General features: G+C 36.6%; 1 protein-coding gene and 1 pseudogene across 2 annotated transcripts in view; one reads left to right on the top strand and one right to left on the bottom strand.

The window, feature by feature from the left end:
• Positions 1-12,814, bottom strand: part of LOC306665742 (polyadenylate-binding protein 4-like) — a 50,722-nt pseudogene extending 37,908 nt beyond the window's left edge. The window contains exons 1-2 of the transcript in view: positions 12,493-12,814; positions 11,845-11,962 (exon numbers count right to left, since the gene is read on the bottom strand). The product of the transcript in view is annotated as a polyadenylate-binding protein 4-like (transcript). The remainder of the gene's footprint in view (positions 1-11,844; positions 11,963-12,492) is intronic.
• The window catches only part of COL19A1 (collagen type XIX alpha 1 chain), a 331,364-nt gene continuing 320,839 nt past the window's right edge, over positions 11,716-22,240 (top strand). The window contains exon 1 of the mRNA XM_079146513.1: positions 11,716-11,796. The gene's annotated coding sequence lies outside the window, so the exon portion shown is untranslated. The remainder of the gene's footprint in view (positions 11,797-22,240) is intronic.

Raw genomic sequence — 22,240 nt, 5'->3', positions numbered from 1 at the left:
TCTTCTGTGTGCTTTACTTGTATGTAGAAAATAAAGCATGCATCACAGTCCAACATACTAGGTATTATTGACTTGTTTCTGCAATTATTATTCTTCTGTTTCTTTGGGTTGTAAACTCTAAGAAGGAAGAAAATTCATTTTGTTCATATTTGTATCTCAATGATCAAAACAGTGCCTGGCACATGGTAGCATTCACTCATTTCTTGAAATGCATGTTGAATTCATAATAGGAAAGCATTTTTTTTTTCAGGAAGTTTTCAACACTTCTAAGTCATTTGGAGATAATTATTCACAAGAATTAAATTAAATTAATTCAATTAAATTCATTTTTCTAATTAGGACAGAGCATCGGAACACAAAAAAATTTGCATGCCTTTATTTCATCTAGAAAAGCCATTATACAAAATTGTAACTGGCTAAACCAGAAGCATTAATGGAAAAGTTTTAAATTGTCTCCATTTCAATGAACTTTTCCCTCACCATCCTGCAAAGAACAGGGAATCTTTTCTGTACTGCTGATGGATGTTTCCAAAGAAGAAAGAAAAAAAAACACTATAAGGACTTTTGAATTAGAATATGTGTGTATTAATATACTTGTTATGTTCATATACTACTGTTTACAAAGTTCTATGACATTAAAGCTGTTTTCTTGATTATGTGGTGAAGAAAGATTCTATGTTCTCTTGTGTTTCCAATTAAAACTGAAAGCCAAATGCTTCAACCTTGTAAATTACCAAGGTATTAACCAAAGCCAGCTGCAACTTATAAATTCCCCTTTTTTATAAGAAGACAACTTGGGCATGTGTTCTCCTTGGTATTATATAGCATTTGATCTCTCTTGTTCATGCCTTCTAATTTTGTTTATAGTACACAATCTATCTTTATGAGGATTCCTTAAACCTAAAAATGAATTCAACATTCTCTGAAGAAAACACACACATGCATTCATTCTAAAATCCATTGTTTTTACATAGCATGTAGTAACATAATATAGGGCTGAGGTTTTTGCTTTCTGCATAAAAAGTACCTGTGATATTAATTAAGTCATTTCTGTGGGTGCCAATATGAAGCCATGAAGAAATTGGACAACATTATTAAGAACTATAATATTACCTTAAATACACAACTGACAGATGTTAGAACTGGAGACTCAGTTTTGCTTAGAGCACAAGTCACGCTCTGGTAGAGGTGCTTAGAGAAGCACTTAACTCTTGCAATCATCCAGGGAGTTATTTTGGAACTATAAAATACACAATAACACAGGCACTAAGGGGTGGTATGCCCTGGAGAAAAGGTGACAAATTAATAATACTTGTTCAGAAGCTTACAATGCTCAGAAAATGATCAAAAGCTTTTATTAATCCATAGTTACTTAGGTCCCAAATCTGATTCTTGAAAATAAATCTTAAATCTAAAGGTAATTATGCTAGGCCCTTCTGTCTTTTGACATTTTGTTGGTTTGTCGTATGCTTTAAATCTTGGGCCACCATGCAGGCATTCATGCATATTGTCCTGTTACAGTATTCATAAAACCTCCTTTCATTCTTGAAAGTGTCCCTGTTTGGAAATAAATTATCTGGCCACCCTATTTTAACCCCTCTGTGGATAATCAAGTGAAAAGTATCTTTGTTGCAAAGGCAGAAGTCATCTCAGATCTTATTTTTGCAGACCACACCCTTGGAAGGATGCATTAAGATGAAAGACACAGAGAGGCCTAAGAATTGATTTGCTTTTGATCACATAAAGAATACATTTTTCTGTTTATAAATAATTTCAAATTATGTTTTAATGTGTATATATAAATGATTTTAAATATGAATAATTTTTTACTTTATCTCATTCATATGAATACTACTGAGACCTCAATATTTAGAATAATGATTATATCAAATAGTAGTCTTTCATGACTGGTTTATAATCACTTTGTCTTTATTTCAAATAATCCATACATTGAGAAATTATTAAATCAGCCAAGACACATTAGGGAATTGAGAGCATTTTCTCACTGATTGCAACCTAATATTGCAGGATCTATGGTATTTGTACAAAGCTGGAAATTTCTGGGATGACTGAAGGTAGCTCAGATCTTTAGGATTAAAATCACGAGATTATTAAAATAGCATCTTGGCAAGTAGCTTTGGTTTAAAAAAAATAAAACTTTAAACACTGTATTAACACAGCATTTTAAAGTTTGCTTTATCTTTCTAAGCTTATAAAACAACTTTAAAATATGGAGTTTAACTTTTCCTTTCATTTCTGTATGACTCTAAGAGTTTCTGTGTTAATAAGTATGATTCATGAAAAGTAAAAAAGTCCATTACTTAAGTTCTTTCTTTGGAATCTCCTTCACCCTTTTGTTCTACCATCACTTTATCCAGGGTGAGTGGACAGGAATCATCCTGAGCTGTAGCAACTCTAGTTGAAGTTTAGGGACCAGGAAGATCTATTAATAACTTTCCTTCTGTGGGAAAAATCTGGTTTCACTTGCAGAACTTGCTGCTTCAGTCTGTTTAACTTAGAGAAACTCATGGGATTCTAGATCACCCCTCCTATCTTGTACCCTCCACACCCAATGTGATGGGGAGTCATTTGGGATGGATAGTATCTTTCCTTGACACTCTAATAAAAATTGCAAGGCATGGTTTCCTTCATCATTTATATTGGATGTTTCCCCCTTTCCTTTCTTCTCTAAAGGATGAGCATTGGGGAAACAAAGTAATTCTTAATTTAATTTTAACTGATTAAAATGTGCATAGTAATGTGACTGATGCAATTATTTTTTAAGGTTCAAAGTATCCCCAAGATACAGGCTTGTCCTCTTCTTCTCTATTTTCCTCAGTCCTTAAATTCAGCCTGTTTGCAATTCTTATCAAGTATGGCTCTAAAATTGAATTTGTGTACTTCTTACCTTCTATAACTACCACCCTCATTGTAGCCACCATCATCTCTTTCCCAGGAACAACAGCCTCAGAAATAGTCTCTTTATTTTCTATTCTTGCCTGGCCCTACTCCTTTTTTCCACAGAGAAGACAGTGATATTTTTAAAACAAAAATCAGTTCATATAATTTCTTTACTCAAAACCTCTAATACCTTCCTACTTTTTAAATATACAATATAACTATTTACTGGCATTTTAATATATCTTGCAGTATCTGGTCCCAAACTACATCATTCCTTATTGCATGCCCTCTTTTGTGCACCCATTTCCTGGCATGAAAGCCTATCTATGGTCACTGAACAGGCCCAGCTCTACCCACCCAGAGCCTCTGCACCAGCTGTTCCGTTTCTCTGATCTTTGCAGATCTGGCTCCTTACTGTAGTTCACTCTCATTTACAACATTACCACCTTAGAGAGGCATTCTATGTCTCTGCTATCTAAAGTTGTTTCTTGCATGGCTGTCTAGAAACTTCTTATCATATCAGTTCCACATTATTGTAGAGAGCAGCTTAAAAAAAAAAGATGCTAGATTCTCAGAGGCTGAAGGCCAAAGGTCCCTTACTCTCTCCGGTCTCTCATGGTTTTAATAAAGCTACTGGCTTGATTGTCTTTTTCACCAGCAAAAAAATGGAAGCTGCAAGACAAAGAGGGATTCTTCTGGGAGAGAGATTGAAAGAAATGCCGAAGAGTACTCATCATCATCTCATGGTGCTGGATCTACCTGTCCTTAGGCTTATAATGAGAGTTTCGGAAAACTAATAGCAAATCTGTTTTTTCCATTTCTGAAGGAGGAAAATTTGCTGATTACCCTGTACTGGTAGGGCATATGCAGATTATAGTTAAGGGTTTCTAAGATGAAGAAAGCAGGAATGCCCATACTCAGCTCTCCATACCACTGAGGAGGAGGAAATGGGGGACCTCTTCAGTTTCTATGGTCTCAAGTGAGAATGACTGGAATTGGCTGAAGGATGGGACAGGTAGAGCTGCACTGGAAGCTGTTAGTGGCAGTTCTGGAGGTAACAGACAACAAGAAAAGGATATGAGTCAACTGGGCTGAGTGAAGATGCCCTTCATGTACCTCCTAAGCATACAAAATTATAATGTCCCCAGTTCCATCCTACTATATCCATATTCTTTAAAGTGTGACTTCGAAGTTTCTATCAAGGGATGGAACTTTGACACTAATGTGGCCTTATGATTTACTTTGGCTAATAAAATGTGGTAGAAGTGACTGTGCTCCTGTTCGAAGCCTAAGATGAAGTGATATTGTGAGTTTTCAGTATGTCTTGAATCCTGTGATCTTTTGGGCCAGGTAAGCCTGCTGGATGATGAAAGACTATGTGGAGAGAGATGACTCTCCCAACTGATTCCTCTTCTGCCAGCCAGTCTTCTTCAGATCAGCCAGGTGATGGTAGCCATGTGAAAGAACACAAACAAGATCAGCCCAGCCTAACCAAGACCAGAAGAACTTCAACCAGTAGACTCATGAACAATATCAAATGGTTACTGCTTTCAGTTACTGAGATTTGGGTTAGGTCATTATGCTGTGATACATAGGTTAAAAGACTGAACACTACCTAAGAATGTCATTCGTGCATCTACTATGGGACTGTCATCACGATAGAAATTACTAACATTATACTGCCCGTGGTGGAGGAAACAGATCCTTCCTCTGTGTCTTAGTCCACTTGGGCTACTATAACATACTACCATAATATAGATGCTATATTTTGGAACTGGAATATCTCCTAAAAACCCAGGTATTAAAGACTTGGTCCCCAACCCATGATGCTTTTGGGAAGGATGGAGCCTTTGAGAGATAGAGCCTAGAGGGAGCTCTTGGGTCACTGGGTTCTCTTGTCCTCAGTGGGGATTGCACTTCTCAGTCAGCATGCAATGAGCAGCTTACTCTACCAATACTATCATTAGCTGGAGATCAAGCCTTCAATTCATGAGCCTTTGGGGAACATTCTGGATCCAAATAATAACAGTGGGTAAATATCAGAAATTTTTTCTCAGAGTTCTGGAGGTTGAGAAGATCAAGGTTAAGGTGGCAGCAGATTCAGTGTCTGGAAGGGGTCTGCTTCTTCACAGATGACTGACTTCTTGCTATGTCCTCACACAGCAGAAAGCCCTAGGATCTCTCTACAGTCTCTTTTATAAGGGCAGAAACTTATTTGTGAAGTCTTTACTTTCAAAGTTCTTACTTCCTAATACCATAAACATGAATATGGTATTCATGTTTATGGTATATGGGTTAGAATTTCAACATGAATTTTAGAGAGAAACACATATTCAGACCACTTGCTTGGTGCTTGCTTCAGTACAGTTGATTCCTGATGTAGCCAATATCCCCATTGGATGAGGTCAAGATAGTGATGGCACCATAGCAGAACCAGCTGAGTAGCCACCACGCCAGGCACAGGATTGGGATGAGAGTACCTATTAGTTGGCCTGAGTGAGCAAGTCTTTAAAAAAAATGTGATCAACTTAGGAAATTTTAATGATGGCTATCTGAAACACTAGAAGTTATTATGAGGTTTTCATTAAAAATGAAGCAGCTCTATATGAAAAAAAATCTGTAGCTATTAGCTAACATATGACGTGATTTAAAATATGTATAGATTTATAAACTATCATTATTTCCTTCACCAGTTATGTTTTATGACCTCTCATAATTACTTGAAAGGGTTTTATAAACATAAAGGTTTATATTTCAGATGGGAAAAATAGGTTTATGGTAAAATAATTTGACAGCAAGAATGTTCTTGGATATCAAAAAGCAGGTAAATCTGTCACTGTTGATAGAGAAAAGAGTCTGGTCAAATTTATCTTACTTTACCTTAGTTGAATAGTCAAGTAAGCCAAACTCTTTGTCTTGTTTGCTTTCTGATGATTGTTTTTTCTTTTAAGTCAGCACTAACTAAAGCATGTTTCAGCATGGCATCTGAATAAATTAAATAATTTTAGGTCCAACTAATCTGGTTCATGGTTTTCTTTTCATTAAAGTCTATTCCTAGGGGCTGGGGGTTGTGGCTCAGTGGTAGAGTGCTCACCTAGCACATGTGAGGCACTGGTTTTGATCCTCAACACCACATAAAAATAAATAAACAAAAATAATAAATAAATAAAATAATATCAGATGGAGTAAAACAAATTTTTAAAATCAATTCCTGTCTTAAACAAGGATCTATAGTTTTATTTTCTAATTTTCTTTTTGTTAATATTTAATAAGGGAAATGATACAACTTTGTCATGTAACTCTGAGGCCTCTGCTTTGCTTGAGCACCTGCTGAGCCTTTCCTTTGAGTCTTGAGGTTCTGGGTTGCAAACAGATACTTATAGAATGTTTCAAGAAAAGTGATGGAAGAAGAATTTCTAGAGCCTAGGAAATAAGGCCCTGGACTTTGGAAGGAGGCATATTTGGTGTAAATCTTGACTCTGTCAGGGATTTGTTCACAGACTTACTTCTAAACTATAAGAAGATAACAATAGAATCGCTGAAGGACTTGAAAAATAAAATATATAAACTACTTAAGACCATGTGTTGTATACAGTGATTTTAAAAATAAAAAGATTCTATAAGGATAATGGAATAAGCTAAATGAGTTCTAAATTGAAAATAAATGTTCCAAAAAGAAGCTGCAATGAAATGAATCACCATTTTATAGGCATAAATTTGACCTATTAACTGTAATCATTTATGATGTGCCAACATTAAATTATTCTTTAAAAATTGTTTTTTGTAGATAGGATTGGTTGTTTAAAAATATTCAGGAGTTGGAATAAAGTTTAATTAGAGATTATTTTTCATGTTTAAAGAATAATAAGATTGAGCAGTATTGCCTTCCAGTTTTAACTAATGTAAGCTAACCTTAAATTTGGAGAAAGGGTAAAGAGAATGTACAATATTTTCAACAAGTGACAATCTTGTCTTGATGTGTTGCTGTCCTGGGAGTCCTTGCTCTGGGACTCTTTTATAGGTGAGAATAACTTTTCTATGATTATTTTATCAGCTGAGTAACTTGATTCCATTATATATAATGCAAAAAGTAACCTATCATCTTTCCATCACATTCTAATACTCAAGCCACACTTTATCATTACAAAACTGTATGTCCTTGGTTCTTTGGTTACTTAACCTCCACAGGTCTCCTTTTAATAAATATTTTAAAACTACATACAGTTCCAGTCCTCAGGGAGCTTACAAGAAAGTCAAAAGGCCAGGTGCAGGAACATCTGTGAAGCAAGGCAGAAGAATGTAGATTGTCTTTAAAGACACTCAAATTGTGCTCTGTGCTGTTTAAAGGCAGGGGAGGGTTTGTTCAGTGGGAAGAGGGCAGGAAAGGAAGCATGTTATAGATAACACCTGAAATAAACCTTGAATGATTGGCAGAATTTCAATAGCCATTTCACATTTCAACCAGAGGAAGCAATATGAGTAAGTGTGAGACATGCCCATTCTGTGGTTACAAGTCATTAAATCTGGTTTCAGCATAATGAACATTTTAAGGAACTGATAAGAGTATATCAGAGGGTCACTTTTTATGGCCCCCAGTTTCAGGGAACAAATTTAATTCAGCAGGAAATAAGAAACCTCATGTTTCTCCAGGGAATGAGGAGAGAAATGGCCATGCTCTCTGTCGATGTTCTCTACAAACGTTTATTAAAGAAGCAATAAACCCATAATTTCACAATTATTTAATTACAATACTATAATGGTTTTGTAAGTATACTTATTTTGTAAGTATAATGATTCTGTAAGTTTATTTATAAGTTTATTGCATGTTACATTTTCATATTATATTATCATTATATATGTGTGCAGGTAATTCTTTTTCCTACCAAATGTTAAAACCCAGGAGGTGGGGCCCACGTTCAACCTATCTGTATGTCTCTGCAGTGCTTACCTAAGAGGCATTAAAAAGTTTAAAAGGTATGTACTGAATAAATGAGTGGTTTAATTAAGATCTGTTTCTTGGTGAATTCCTTAGGCTCAATTTAAAAGGTTTAAGTTGCATATTAATTTTTACCTGAAAGATTCTTGTTGGAAATATTGAAAACAGTATTTTAAGTCAATATCTTGGCTCTTTTAAGACCACTGCTTTATTAACATGCTAGAAAAAATATGCCATGCTTATTCATATTTGCTTTATTTTTACTACAACGGTAATCTTGTTCACTGTAGAAACTTTATGTATTACAGATAAGCAAAAGTAAGAAATCAAAATCCCTATAATCCTAACCTAGAAATAACCACAGTTACTGTTTTAGAGTAATAGATAATGTGGTCTACATGCACTTTTTTAAGCTTTTAATATGCATGGCTAATTTGCCCTTTAGAAACACTGAACTATTTTATACTCCTTTTAGAGGTATTGAGAATGATCTCCACTTCTGCCAACACCATATATAATTACTAATATTAATCCTGACAAAATGAGTAGATAAAATAGTTCCTTTACTAATTATGCCTTTTTTCATATGCTAATTAAGTTGAATATTTGTTCATGAATTTATTGACCTTTTACATTTCTTTTGTGGATTCTCTCTCTCTCTTTCTCTCTCTCTCTCTCTCTCTCTCTCTCTCTCTCTCTCTCTCTCTCTCTCTCTCTCTCTCCTTATTTTTCAACTAGGGCCTTTCTCACCCTGTCTCTTAAATTGTTTTTGAGAACTGAATGCATGTTAAACAATTTCCCTAGTCAATCCCTGTCTTTTATCACATTTTCTTTCAGTGTCACTGATCTAGAGGAAGAGGGTCTAATAAACTAAATGAAAGTCACATCTGTGATCCCCTCCTCCTCTCATTTCTAAACTGAGTGTCACAAGCTAGAATGTCTTCCAGGAATAGAGCAAATATAAAAGGAACTAGTGGCACACTTATTTCTCTGAGTAGAATTTTCAGAAACAAGGATAAAACCAGAATTTGGAATTAAAAGATGCCCTAACCTACTTTTGACAATTACTAAAAATTTAGAACTAGTATGAACACTTTCTTTACTCTTAAGAATATCACACGTAGTACTGGCCTAAAAAAGGACATAATGGGAAGTGCGTGCGATGACAAGTCAGCTTTGGTAATTACAGTTAACAGTAAGGTCTGTTCATCCACTACTGATGCATTGAAGTATTTCCATGGATATGTGTGGAAGTCATGTGTGGCTGTGCCCCGTAAATTCAATAAAGAATGAACACTTTTATGGTTTGGTAGCTAAGAAGTTAGCTGGGGGCAATGCTGAAATTCTTTCTTCTTGAAAAATGGAAACTATGAAGGGGAGGAAAGTGAAAGAAATTATAAAAGGGAAAAAGAAAAGCAGCCTGAGAGTACAGAACTACAGAAAAAAAAGAAATGGGAAAAAAGAAGTATTAAACAGAAGACACTGAGAAGCAAGGTTTAGAAAAAACACATTCTTTAAATTTATTATATCCAAATTATCAAAATATAGTACAATGTTCATTTTAAATTGTTCAATTTATATGAGGCATTACAAATATGGAACCACTTTTAATGCTTTAAATGGAATTTATTGCTCATTTGACATAAAAATAGTTAAATTTTGTCTTCCGTGGGGCATAAATGTCAAAAACAGTTTGTGCTTATAAATCTTTTAAATGTTAAGTACACAAAAAAGGGAGAGAGAGAGAGGGAGGGGAAAGAGAGAGAGAGAGAGAGAGAGAGAGAGAGAGGGAAATAGAGAGAGAGAGAGACAGACAGACAGACAAAGACAGAGACAGAGACAGAGACAGAGAGGGGTAAACTGGGTATTTGAAGCCCTGGAAGCTATTTGTTGGAATTTAGAGTCCTGTCAGACTCCCGTATTATTTTCAGATATTTGTTCACCAGTGGTAGTTTCAGAAGCAAAAAGTGGAAAGTCTGATCATTTATAATTGTATTTGGCTTAGATAAATAAAAGGTATTTGGTTAATTGCTCTTTCTACTCAAAGTCAATTTAAAATTCAATAAAAAGAATTGAATAAAACTCCAAGACCTAGGGATACAAGTTGTGATCATGAAACCAGTCTAGATTCCAGCCCTTTCCTGAGAGAAAACTAGATAAATCTTTATTGATCTAGGAATTTTGGTGTATCTAGAAACTAAGTAAGCAACAGATAATAATAATTTCAAATTTTTATTTATTAATTTCTCACTCTTCCAAAACTTTGTTTAGGTCTTTGTTATGAACAGGCAAAGGAGCATTTTGAGATAGAAACAAAAATATGCATTTAGCTTTTAAATATAGAGGTTGTGAAATTATTAAAACATCTATAGAATAATGCTGAAATGAAGATGATTTCTTTGTATTAAGACAAAATTGTGAGATTTCTGTTAGGTAGTTCTAACACCTTATTTTATATAGCATCAATCAATTAAATATAAGTAGGTGGATTTACGAGTGTGAGAAAAATAAACCTCAAATGCTGTTAGTTCAACTCAGTAGCAAACAGATATACAAAACATAAATACTAGGGAGAAAAATTTTGAATAGGAATAATACTTTAAAACAATAAAACTGACCATCAAATGTCTAATGAAAGCTTGTGAATCATGATTCCTAAGCAGCCCTCCAAGCTGACTGACTTGTGATATTCTCTCTCTCTCCTTGGCTTCTTTCCACAGTCAACCAAAAATGAGAAATAAAATCATATGAGAAGGAAATACATCAGGCTATTTCAAGTCCTGACACATAAACATGGTTTGTATCACTATGAATGTAAATACTAAAACTGCAAGTATTTTAATTAGAATGAAAGGTTTAAAAACCACTAGTTGACACTTGCAGTTAATCGTTTCACTCTAATGAAATGAAAATGAGCTATCTTTTAAATTTTTTCTTAACATTTTAATTTTTTTTTGCAAGCCTGTTTTCACTTATTCCCTGATTTATGAACCCTTAAATGTGAAACTTGTTTCTATGGTTCTAAGGTAACTTTTAAGTTAAATGGTTTTCATCATTATGGATCAAAAATATAATTTGTTTTCCCAGCTGTGCTAATACTAAACTAAAAACATTAAACCAAAATGTTACCTAATGTGTGTGCATATATATATATATGTCCACCACCAATGTATATATACCTACAAATTTACATATATACGTGTCATATAGATGTACTATATATACCTGAATTTATATAATATTTACATATTCCTACACACACACACATAAACACACACACACACACACACACACACACACAGATCCGCAGAAAAATACTGCCTTCACATATTCAGGGATCTCAAAGAGTTTGAAGACCAAGATTTGTAGCACCAATCCATGGAAAGATATGATATTTTAAAATCACAAAATACTTTTTGTGAATTCCGAGACAAATCAAGCCACACAAACCTGTACTCATGAGCGTGATTAGAAGACGGGCAGATTCTCTTGAACAACTTTACATAAACTCCCTTGACATAAAAGTGAAAAATGAAACATAAATAATATCCTTTTTTAGTTCAACTGTTAAAAAGCCAATTATCTGCCTGTAAATGTATGCCACATATAATACTTCGAAGACACTTCTTCATAATCAGAAGTGAGAAACTAAGCATCTGCATTCATCCGTCATTCTATCTGTGAAACTGCTAATAAAACGCAAACCTGAAAGACATTATTCCCGGGTCTAAGGCAACATTGTTGTAATTAAGGAAAACCTGTGCATGAGTTGGCTGAGTACTGTCTTGCGGAGTCCTCCGTCCTCACCGAGTGGGAGGGTCACACTGGGAGAGACTAATAAGGGCAGAGATGCGTCCCCCTTCCCCACTCGCAGGGAGCTCGCTCGGGCCACTCCTCGGCGGTGCGGCAGCCCTGTCCGGACTCCACTGCGCCTCTGAGGGGCTCAAACACAATTCAAGGTAAGCTGCGCGGCTTTGCGACCGGCCCTTTCACTTGATCTCTCTCACACATGGCCGGTCTGTGTCATCTGCTCATGTTTCTGGTCATTAGCGCGAACCTGCTTCTCAAGAAAACGTAAAACTGTGCTACATATGTAAATATGTTTCGGTGGATAAATATGCATACCTGCAATTTACGCATTCCCATAGGAAGCTCAATGATAGGGCCAAAAAAAAAAACGTCCGATACCATATGGCCACTTTAATATGCTACATATAATGTGCCTCGCGTTCATATGTTCACATAATGCAGGCTTTATGCGTTACACTTTAGTTCTAGGTGGTTTTTCTGGCTATGTGTGATTGATTGTGAAGCAGAACTGTGAGCAATGCTGATGCGGGTGAAAATAGACATCAAATAAAAAAAAAATCTGCGGGGATAAAGCCATAGAACGAATGATCCCAGTATGAATTCACGCTGTTAGAGCTTTATTTTGATCTATGCCTAGAGATGTCATCCAGTTTAGAGGTGTAAGCTAGCAGAAGCGAGTTTCCGGTGCCTTGCTCACTGGTCAGGGGTTACCTATTCGGACATGCGGACATTTCTCCCAAGTGCGGCTTCAGCGGGGCGGCAGGGTCCGCGCGGGTGGGGATCCCGGGCTCCAGCCACCCCAGCCCCCGCTTGCCCCGGAGCGTCCGACCCTGCTCCTTAATTACCCTGCAGCATGCGCAGCGCCGCCGGACCCAGCGCCGCCGCCGCCGTTGTCCTGGTTGCCGCGTCCGCCGCCGTTGCCGCCGCCGCCGCCGCGGGAAGGTCTGGGTGCGGGCTCCCGGGAGAACCGCCCAGCCTCGGCCGCCCGGCCTGCGAGCATCCCGCCGACACCACCGTCAACGCGCCCGCGCCGCCGCCACCGCAGCCGCGAGAAGGGAGGCGGCGCTGTGCAGCCCAGCTAGGGCGCTGCAGGGTCCCGAAGAAGTTTGTTGGCCCGGAACCAAGCACGCCACCCGGCACGCTAGCTCGTTTGAAGCAGGCGGGCATGTAAGCAAAACCCGCCCCATAGATATTATCGAGGGGGCAAGAAACAAGACAGTGAGTGGGCAAACGGGCTGAGGGACAAGCCGAGTTATACACCAGCCCCAGAGGAGCTGTTATTTCCTGAAGGTAGAGAGGAAGAAGGCATTGCCAGCTTCAGGGAACAGTGAACTGGGAGCCAAAAGAAGGTGGCCTAGAATGTTGAAAATAAAGTTTTAATAGGACCATCCAGAATTGCTGTGGCTCACGAACACCCACGGCTTATGTGTGGGAAACGGAAAGGTAGCAGAAATAAATTGTGCTACTCTCTCCACACCCCCAACCTATGCCCAATTCCAAGATAACATAGTTCCCATCTTCTGCTTGGAGATGTCTAAGGAGGAAAAAAGTGTGAGGGTGGTAAGGAAGTTGAGAGGAGTTTACATTTAGGTCTGCCTGATTTGTGGTGGGTGAAATAAGTGTACTCCTACTCTTATCCTCCACCCGCACCGAGCAAAGAAAGGAAGAAAACAAGGGTATCTCTCTCTCCTCACAAATCAAGTACCTTCTTCAGAGATTAAAGAAAAACCCCTGCGGATACACATGATCTTTTAGGATCTCCCATTTAGTATGTGAGCAAAACCCGTAGGACAAAGTTGGAATCTTTGATGTGACCCTACAAAAGAGGAACCAGAAATGTGTAGGTGTTCAGGTGATGCAAAACGTAAATGCCCCTTCTGGAGAAGGTTGAGGTGTCCTTTAGGTAGGAATATCTCTTTAAGGTAGAAAAGAGGAGGTAGGCCTGAGGTTATAAAATAATTCTCTCCCTAGGGGATAGAAAATGGAGAAGGTCACTGACAGGTGCTTGCCTGAGAGTTTGTCCTGGCTCAAAGTGGTGGTGGAGGAGGGGGGAAGTGAGGCTTCCTGAAAAAGGAGGGAAAAGATGTAGCAATAGAGAGTGACTCTGATATGGATATGTAAAGAAATATCCAAGAGATGAAAGAAAACCCAATGTGATTGTCTCTGATTCTGAATCATTATCTAAGGAAGCCATCCGAAACAGATGAAAGCCTGTGTTTCTTTCCAGAAATGGAAATTTTCCATCAACTTTCTGGTTCTCCAGTGTAATCTCTCCTAATGCAATTTTAGTTCATTTTCTGAGATGAGTGGAAATGCTCAGTGGGTACAAAGTGAATGGTTCTAGAGGCAGAAGATATAGAGATAAAAACTACGGTGGTGTGGCTAATTGGTATCATAAATGCAAATTCTAGTGAGAAATTGAAAATAACAGAAATACAAAGAAGCAGGGCTCTAGAGATGCCCCTGAAAGGAAGCTAGAACCAACCGAATGAATGGGACCAGAAAGGGGTGGCTTGAGGCTTGCTATGTTGAGGACATGTATCTTAAACAAGAGAATAATGGGGCTTAGCAGAAGAGAGCAAGTAAGGAGAGCATTCCAGCCAGAAGGAATGGCACGTGTGAAGGTTTAGAGGTGGGAGTGAGCAGTCATGTGCCTAGTAAGACATACAATCTGAGCTAGGGTGAAATCTGAGAAGAGCAGAGCAGATGGCACCTGCCAAAGGTTAAGAGGCAATGGGCTCTTTAGGGTGTTATTGTGTAGGCCAAAAATAAGATAATAAGGTGAGGAAATTGCATGTTGGATATGATAGAAAAATGATGAATTCAAGAATGAGCCAATGGACCTTTCTTATCCATGCATAGAATGTGAATGGAAAAGAGTCTCTGACCCCTGTCCTTGAGAGTATTCAGATAGTCATGAGGTTGTATGAATTTTAGAAAGCTAGTAGAGTCCTTCAAATGAAAAAAAGAATTAGAAAAATAGATGGATTAGGAAAAATATACCATATGATTTAAAATTTTAGGTGACAATGGGTTGTTGATAGAGCTATGGAAAATAGAACAGGACAACTGTAGTCAGAAAAAATGTAGGTTAGTTATGATGGTTGAAACTGAACATAAGTTGGTGGAGGCAACTATAGTTCAGAGAAGTAAGTTAATTGAACAGACAAATTGAGACCCAGCTAAATATGCTCAAAGGGAACCTGAGGTTTCAGACCTTCTGGAAAGTAAGCACTAGTTTTGAAGTGGAGAAATCATGCAGGACCTTGAAGGCATGTGATAGAGTAAGTCAGTTTTAGAGGAGTAAAAATGTAAAAAACAAGGGAATATGATTTCTGTGGTGGCAAAGAGCGACTTCAATAGTATCATCTCTCTTTTTTTGTCTCACTAAATAACTCAAATTATGTGCCCTGAGTCTTTTTTTAGTATTTTTCCTATACTTCTCTATAATTCTTTACTTTACATATTATCCTTCATATCTGGATATATTAGTTAAGTTCACTTCTGGATATATTAGTTAAAAACTCTTAATCTTTAATTTTGTCCAAATATATCACACTAGACTATAGTCATTCTACAAACAGATCACATGAGTACCTACTAAATGCTAAGTTTATTTATTATTTATTTATGTATTTTGGTACCAGGGATTGAACTCAGGGACACTCAACCACTGAGCCACATCCCCAGCCCTATCTAAATGCCAAGTTAAAAAAAGACACTTGAGTGAAAAGCAGTCTTTTTTCTTTAAGATGTTCAATAGGGAGTAGAGACAACGCAAACAAGTTATTCCTGCAGTCTGGACTGTACGGAGGCAGAATGGTACAGAGTTGGGTGGTAAACCAGTCCTGTGATGGTTCTCATGGACTTCAAAAAGGATGTGGCATTTGAACTGTGTGCTGAAAGCAGAGGAAGAATTCCCAGATGGAGACATGATTGAAAGGACATTCTAGTTATCAAAAAGAGAACATGGAGCATGGTGGTACTTTGTGGGAATTGTGGATGGTTTGATGGAGTAGAGTTTGTTTGTAAAGTGGTAGCAGAAAGTGAGACTGAGTGGGTAGAAACCTCACTGGAAAGGGCCCTGAGGCGACAGTGAAAAGCCACCAGAAATCTTTGAGGAGGGCACTGAAGTGAGTAGATATTTGTTTTAGAAATAAACTCTTGAGCATTTGGGAACTGGAAATAAGGGAAATGAATGGAGGAAGGGAGTTGAGTTTTGCAATTTTCAAAACTGGAAATGATAAGAAGGTGAACAAAGGCGATTTCAGCAAGGATGAGAAAGTTTGTGTGGATCCCAAAGACATTTTGTAAGTAGACTTGATAGACACTGATGAGAGAACTGATTGGGAGGTGACGAAGAATTTAACAGTGATTCTGAAATTTCTTACTTGTGTTCCTAAGTTAATGATGATGCTTGTAACTAAAGTATGAAGGTTCAGCGGTTTCTGTAGAGTACAATAAGGGTGGAAACCTTGCTAAGTTGCTGAAGACCTCTGTAAATTTACTTCATTACTCCAATTAATGATAAAATAGTACAATAATGTTAGACCTAGATCTAAGCTCTTGGGGATATTTGTCTAATTATTGATGTAGGTTTTTAATACTCTGTGTGACTTTCCAGTTGCCTTGTGCTAATAGTTTATATTCTCTACTATAGCTTCACTAAAGAGAGTCTCCATTGGTGAAAGAACAGATGTGTAACACCTGTTGTTTTGCTTATTTACACAATGCCTCATTTCATAACAGTATGACTAGAGACAAGATTTTCCTGATGGAGTTTTGTATAGGCACACTGCAGGATAGTCAAGAAGGTCTGATTTAAAAACTGATCCCATGCCCAATCACACAGCATTTCTCTTTAGAAAGAATACTCTCAAAACATAAATTCCTTCAGTCATTTAGTAATATTTTCAAAGTTGATAATTGTGTTTATAGCCTAGATAAAAAGAACCAATATTCCTTTTTCATTTTCTCCTCTTTCTCTTCTTACACTTGTCTTTTCCTTGTTATTTTCTATTTTGAAAGCTCTAATGCTCTTTCAGTCTCTAATCCTCTGACTAATACAAAATTTCAAAGATGCAGGATGAACCTAAAAAAAAGTTAAATGGCCTAACAGTGAAATTATTCTTATTCCAAAGGTAGATTTCATTTGATTTGCTCAAGAGCTTACTGAGAGACCCCTGGCCTTTTTATCTAGGAAGCCTACCATTCCATCATTCTGTATACTTATTCTGCTTTCCTGTCTTTCCTATTATATCTCTTAACGATAATGTAAGAATTTGTTTACTTTTTGTTTCCTTGATCAGAGTGATAGCAAGAACTTCTATTTGACTCACACTTTATATCCAATGACTGGCACATAGTAGGAACATCATCCTATCAATGAAATGAAGTGACAGGTTAAAATTTCCTATTACTCTTTTCTATCCCATCTGTTTTTTATGTACACAAACATAGATGAATAAGGAATGATTTTTAAAAATCTATCTCCTGATTCAAATATTCTTAGTTTTGATCCTTGCTTAGTGTTCAAGACTGTCAGTGTTGAGCATGATCACAGCTATGACTTGGGCACTTTGTAGAACTGAGAATGAGTCTCTGGATTCTGTCCAGGATTTTCTTGATAGAGAATAGCTAATATTTAAGAGGAAGTATTAGGTGGGTGTCCCTTATCCTGATATAAACATTATGGTATAACAGCCAATGCTTTTTAGTCCAACAAACCTGAACTTGAATCCCAAGCTTGGGATGTCTCAGTGTGCTTTAGTGTTTTCTATCAGTAAACTGGGAGTTGAAATCTAGCTTCAGCAAGATCTCTTAGGTCTGGTGAAGAGAGTCTATGCTCTGTGTCCTGCATTTTAGAAGACTTTCTCTGGATGTGTACCTGCACTCAGGGCTCAGAGTCCACAGAGCTACTACACAAAGCCTAGATCAGGATCTAGGTACCTCTCTGCCATCCTGAAATTCCTTGACTGAATGAAGCTTAGCCTCCTCAAGGACCTGGAAGACCTCTTCTTTGATTTATTAATCCTGGGGACAGACCAAGCTACTGTTATAAACATGCCTGGACCCAAAGGATGGTGATTGTGCAGGCTCTATAGACAGAACTTAGACTTATTTGCAGATTCACACATGTGCAGTGAGACTTCATGCTGCAACTGGAATCAGAAATGAAGAAAAAAAATGAGGGATAAGTTTTTGTCTAGGATAGAGGCCAGCTTATCCTACAGAGCCTGCTCTGTTTGATTCTAAACTTGACCTGGGCCTTCAGGACTTCATGAAGGTATTCGTGTTGTAAAAGGAGAAATAATATTTTTATCAATGCTACTAACTTTATTTATAACTTTCAAATATTTAGACATATGGTATGTGGACCTCTTCTCCTGGACCCTGCTAATGTTAGATACAGGTATCCCTGCCTCTCAAATCATTATAATTATTAAAATAAAATGCCACATATAAAAGAAATTCTACCTTAGAAAATGAGGCCACATGGGACCAATATTCTCCATATCCTTCTTGAAAAGGTATTGTGAAACAACTTTGTATAAGTTAGGCAAAATGTCATTTGAAGACTTTAGAAAGCCTCAACATTCACATTTATTATCTCCAGGTCCCATATTTTTCTCCACTGGAAAACACTGAAGATCTATGTTAAAATTCAACTTTATCTTGGAAGAGCAACGTACAAAATGATGGTACTGTTGACTTGGATCCATTAATAAAAACTATCTTGACAATCACCTTGTTGGGACCTGATGGGATAGGATAGAAACATGGCAAGTATTGATGAGGAAGTATGTGGACAAAACCAAGAACTGAGGAACCTAAGGAGAGCACCAGAGGTGCATCTGGGTCTGCCAAAAGCAGCCTGAGAGCAGCAGTGTCTAGGTGTAGGAAAAGGAACAGGAAAAGAAGTTCAGAAAGACCACAAGGGAAGTTTTTCTCTTGATAATTTTGTTGGTATCAGTCCTGAAAATAACCTCCAGCAGAAGTTGAAGATCTGGAAAATGTGTTTTTAAGTGTATATGAAGATTTATTTTTATACCTTAATGAAAATTTTTCAAAAGTCCTTAGCTGGGTGGACTATATTTTCATCTAATTAGCATCTGAACAACAGAAACCTCAAATAGTAAGCACATTTTGATATATACAAAAAGAAGAAATACTCATGATAATGACCCTTGAAATATTATAAGACCTTGAAATACCTTAAGAATTACAAAAGAAATTTTAGAATATTATCACTATAGCTTCAAAAAGAAGCATATTTTACTGTATCTCAAGATTTTTAAATTGACACTCTCTTACTTTTTAAAAGTTCAAAAAATGTCTATTGAGTCTCCATTCTTCTAGGTATTATGCTAAGCCCCCAGGATACAGTAATGCATAAAACAGACAGTCCATGTCCTGACGGAGTTTTAAGTCAAGTGGGGATAATAAACATATATACATAGACAAAAGAAAAAAAGAAAGACTGAGCTGGAGACTAATGAGACAAAGGCATTTCTTTGTCAGATAAGGATAGGTTCTTCTACATGGTAACATTTAAATTGAAAAATGAAGGATGAACAGGACCCAAAGTGTTCTAGGGTGAGGAAATAGCATTCACAAAAACCTTGAGTTTGAGAATTTGAGGAACTGATATCAGGGAAAAGGATGGTATTACATGATGTTGGAGAAGTGGGTAGGAGTCAAATTATTCAGGGCTTCTGGGTCATAGGAAGGTTTTTTAGATTACATTTAATGTGCAATGGAAAATCATTACAGAGTTAGAAGCGGGGAAGTGACATGTTCCAACTTTTCCATTAAGAAAAGTTCATTAGTATGCAAAGAATGAATTTGGTCAACAGTCAGTAATGGTGAGGAGAACCAGATAGGAATCTGTTGAGGGGTACAGATCAATCTGATCTAAACTAGGGTGGGAGCAGAGGAAAAGCAAGAAATGAATGGATTTAAGATGTGTTTGGGGTTATGCAGACGTGACTTGTTGGTTTAGATGTGGGAGACGGAGATAAGCAAAAAAGAAAAATCAATGTGATGCTAGGGTTCTGGTTTGAACATTTTAACAAATTATAATCATCAAGATTGTAAAGAACATGAGAGGAACAAATTGTGGTTGGGTATCATGAGTATAACCTGGACTATTAGGTTATAGAAATCTGTGTGGCATCCTAAAAGTGACTGTTGGATAGCAGCTGGATACACAGTCTGAAGTTCACAGAAGAGGTCTAGACTGGAGATGTGCATTTTAGATTCATCACCTTACTAATAGTATTTAATGCCAAAAGAAAGGTGAATTGCCTAGGGAGATATTATAAAGAGAGAGGAAAGAAGAGCCCACAAATCCCAATATTAAGAAATCAGATAGAAAATAAGGTCTAAGAAGCAGATATAGAAGGGAATTCCAGACATTGTGAGGTAAGTGAGTCCATTAGGAGCCAGGGCTTACTGGAGGGAATGGTCAGCTATTGTAAACACCACTGAGAGATGAGTTGTAAGAGAGAAGAAAGAATTCTTCTATCAAGTTCTTGCTGAATCACTAAGAGACATGTCAATGGAGTATTGGAGTGGAAACTCTTGAGTAACTAGAACATCTGGTCAACGAACCATAAAATTTTGTACTTCAAACACTTTGGATAAATGTGTTTGAAGCTAAGTGCTACCATCCTCTAAGTGGCACAAAGAAATTGGAGAGGTCAAAATTGAATTCACATGCTTATGACTTTATAGCTCTCTGGTTCTTGGTTACTATAACAGGAACCAAAGCTTCAATGAACATAAATTTGTAGGATGCTCTGGTGCTTCTCTAATTTTCGAATATCAAATCAACTTCAGATTGAAGAGAGTTTAACTATAAATTTCAACTGAATGTCTATTAATATGTGCAGAAAACAATTGTAATAGCAGGTACCTCTAGAACACTTAGTTTGTTCAAAGCCACACACACTATACAATTTCCATGAATTAAACAAGTTATTCTAGTACTCCCAGCTGTAGACAAATAAATTAAGACTTAGAAAAGTCCTATACTCATTGAGAAATGTTGTTCAGAAATGGAAGAACCCAAACATGAAACTGTGATTTTGTGTTTGAGTGTGTGTGTGTATGTGTGTGTGTGTGTGTGTGTGTGTGTGTGCATTACTAGGAATTGACTCAACGGCAGTGGTACTCTACACTGACCTACATTCCCAGCCCTTTTCATATTTTAAATTTTGAGACAGGTTCTCATATGTTGCCAATGCTGACCTTGAACTTGTGATCCTGCTACTTCTGTCCCCCAAGTCATTGAGATTATACTTGTGGGCCTCCATTCCCAGCTGAAATCTTGATTTTTTTAAATCACTATGTTTTACTGCTAATTTATTGGCCAATAGAAATAACTTTGGTTAAAAACAACACAGATCTCTCTGAAAACTAGATCAATATTTGATAGCTCATTTATTTGAAATAGAATTAATTTCTTTAACAGTTACCAACTGACATGAATAATAGGGTAAGTTTGCAAAGTCATATGAGGATTGGGACTATATCTAGATGAGGGAATCAAAAAGAAAAAAGGCATAAAACCAGCTGTTTGATATTTAGAACCACACATACAGTTTTAATATTGCAATTGCTGCTGCTTCTAGCAATTCATCCATAAATATCTAAAATCTTGAATTAATTTTAAAATGCCAATCTTGGGGTATTTGGCACATGTAGGATACACCCAAAATGGTGGCTTTATTTATTTATTTTTCTAAAGAGAGTCTATCAACAGAATTTAGACATTGGTAAGATGAATTCTTTTATATTTTATTTTTCATTAAACTTTGAATGATGGCAAATAAGTAGAATAAATTTTATTTGCATATTTAGAACTTTTGAATGGCTATTCTAGTAATACTACAATTGTCAAATACACTGAAGGAGCCATTATATTGTAATTGTCATTTATTTCCATTTTCCATTAGAATAATTGTATTTACTGAATCTTTTATTGTAATATCTTTAGAATAGGAATGTAATTTCAGAAAGACTATTTAGGATGTAACACATTATTATCATTATTATTTTAACTGGTGATTGAACCCACGGGTGCTTTGCAACTGAGCTACATCCTGTCTTTTTATTTATTTATCTTTTAAATTTTAAGACAGGGTCTAGCTAAGTTTTTGAGAGTCTCACTAAGTTACCAAGGCTGTCCTTGAACTTGAGATCTTCCTGCTTCAGCCTTTTGAATCACTGGGATTACAAGAATGTGTTACTGTGCCTGGTCATAATGTATTAATGTTAAATATGATGTCAATGGCAGTTTCGGGTGAAGTAGGTATTACATATATCCATTTTTTCTCCATAAATATAGTGAAAGAATACTTTTCACATGTGCAGTAGTCCCTCTAGGAGTAGTAATTATTCAATTCAGTTGAAAATATAGTTTTTTATAGAAAATATGGTTTCAATTGGGTCAAAATATGTAAAACTAATAATCAGAAGAGAAAAAGAATTATAAATAATAAAATTATATTTAAAATGTGAATCCTTGTATATGACACCAAAAGTATAGGCAATAAAAGAAAAACAAAATGAACTGTGTAAAAAACAGCA

The sequence above is a fragment of the Sciurus vulgaris genome (genome assembly GCF_902686455.1).
Source record: "Sciurus vulgaris genome assembly, chromosome: 7".
In the NCBI taxonomy this organism is placed as follows: domain Eukaryota; kingdom Metazoa; phylum Chordata; class Mammalia; order Rodentia; family Sciuridae; genus Sciurus; species Sciurus vulgaris.
Note: the sequence above shows the minus strand (reverse complement) of the source record. Positions and strands in the feature narration are given on the sequence as shown.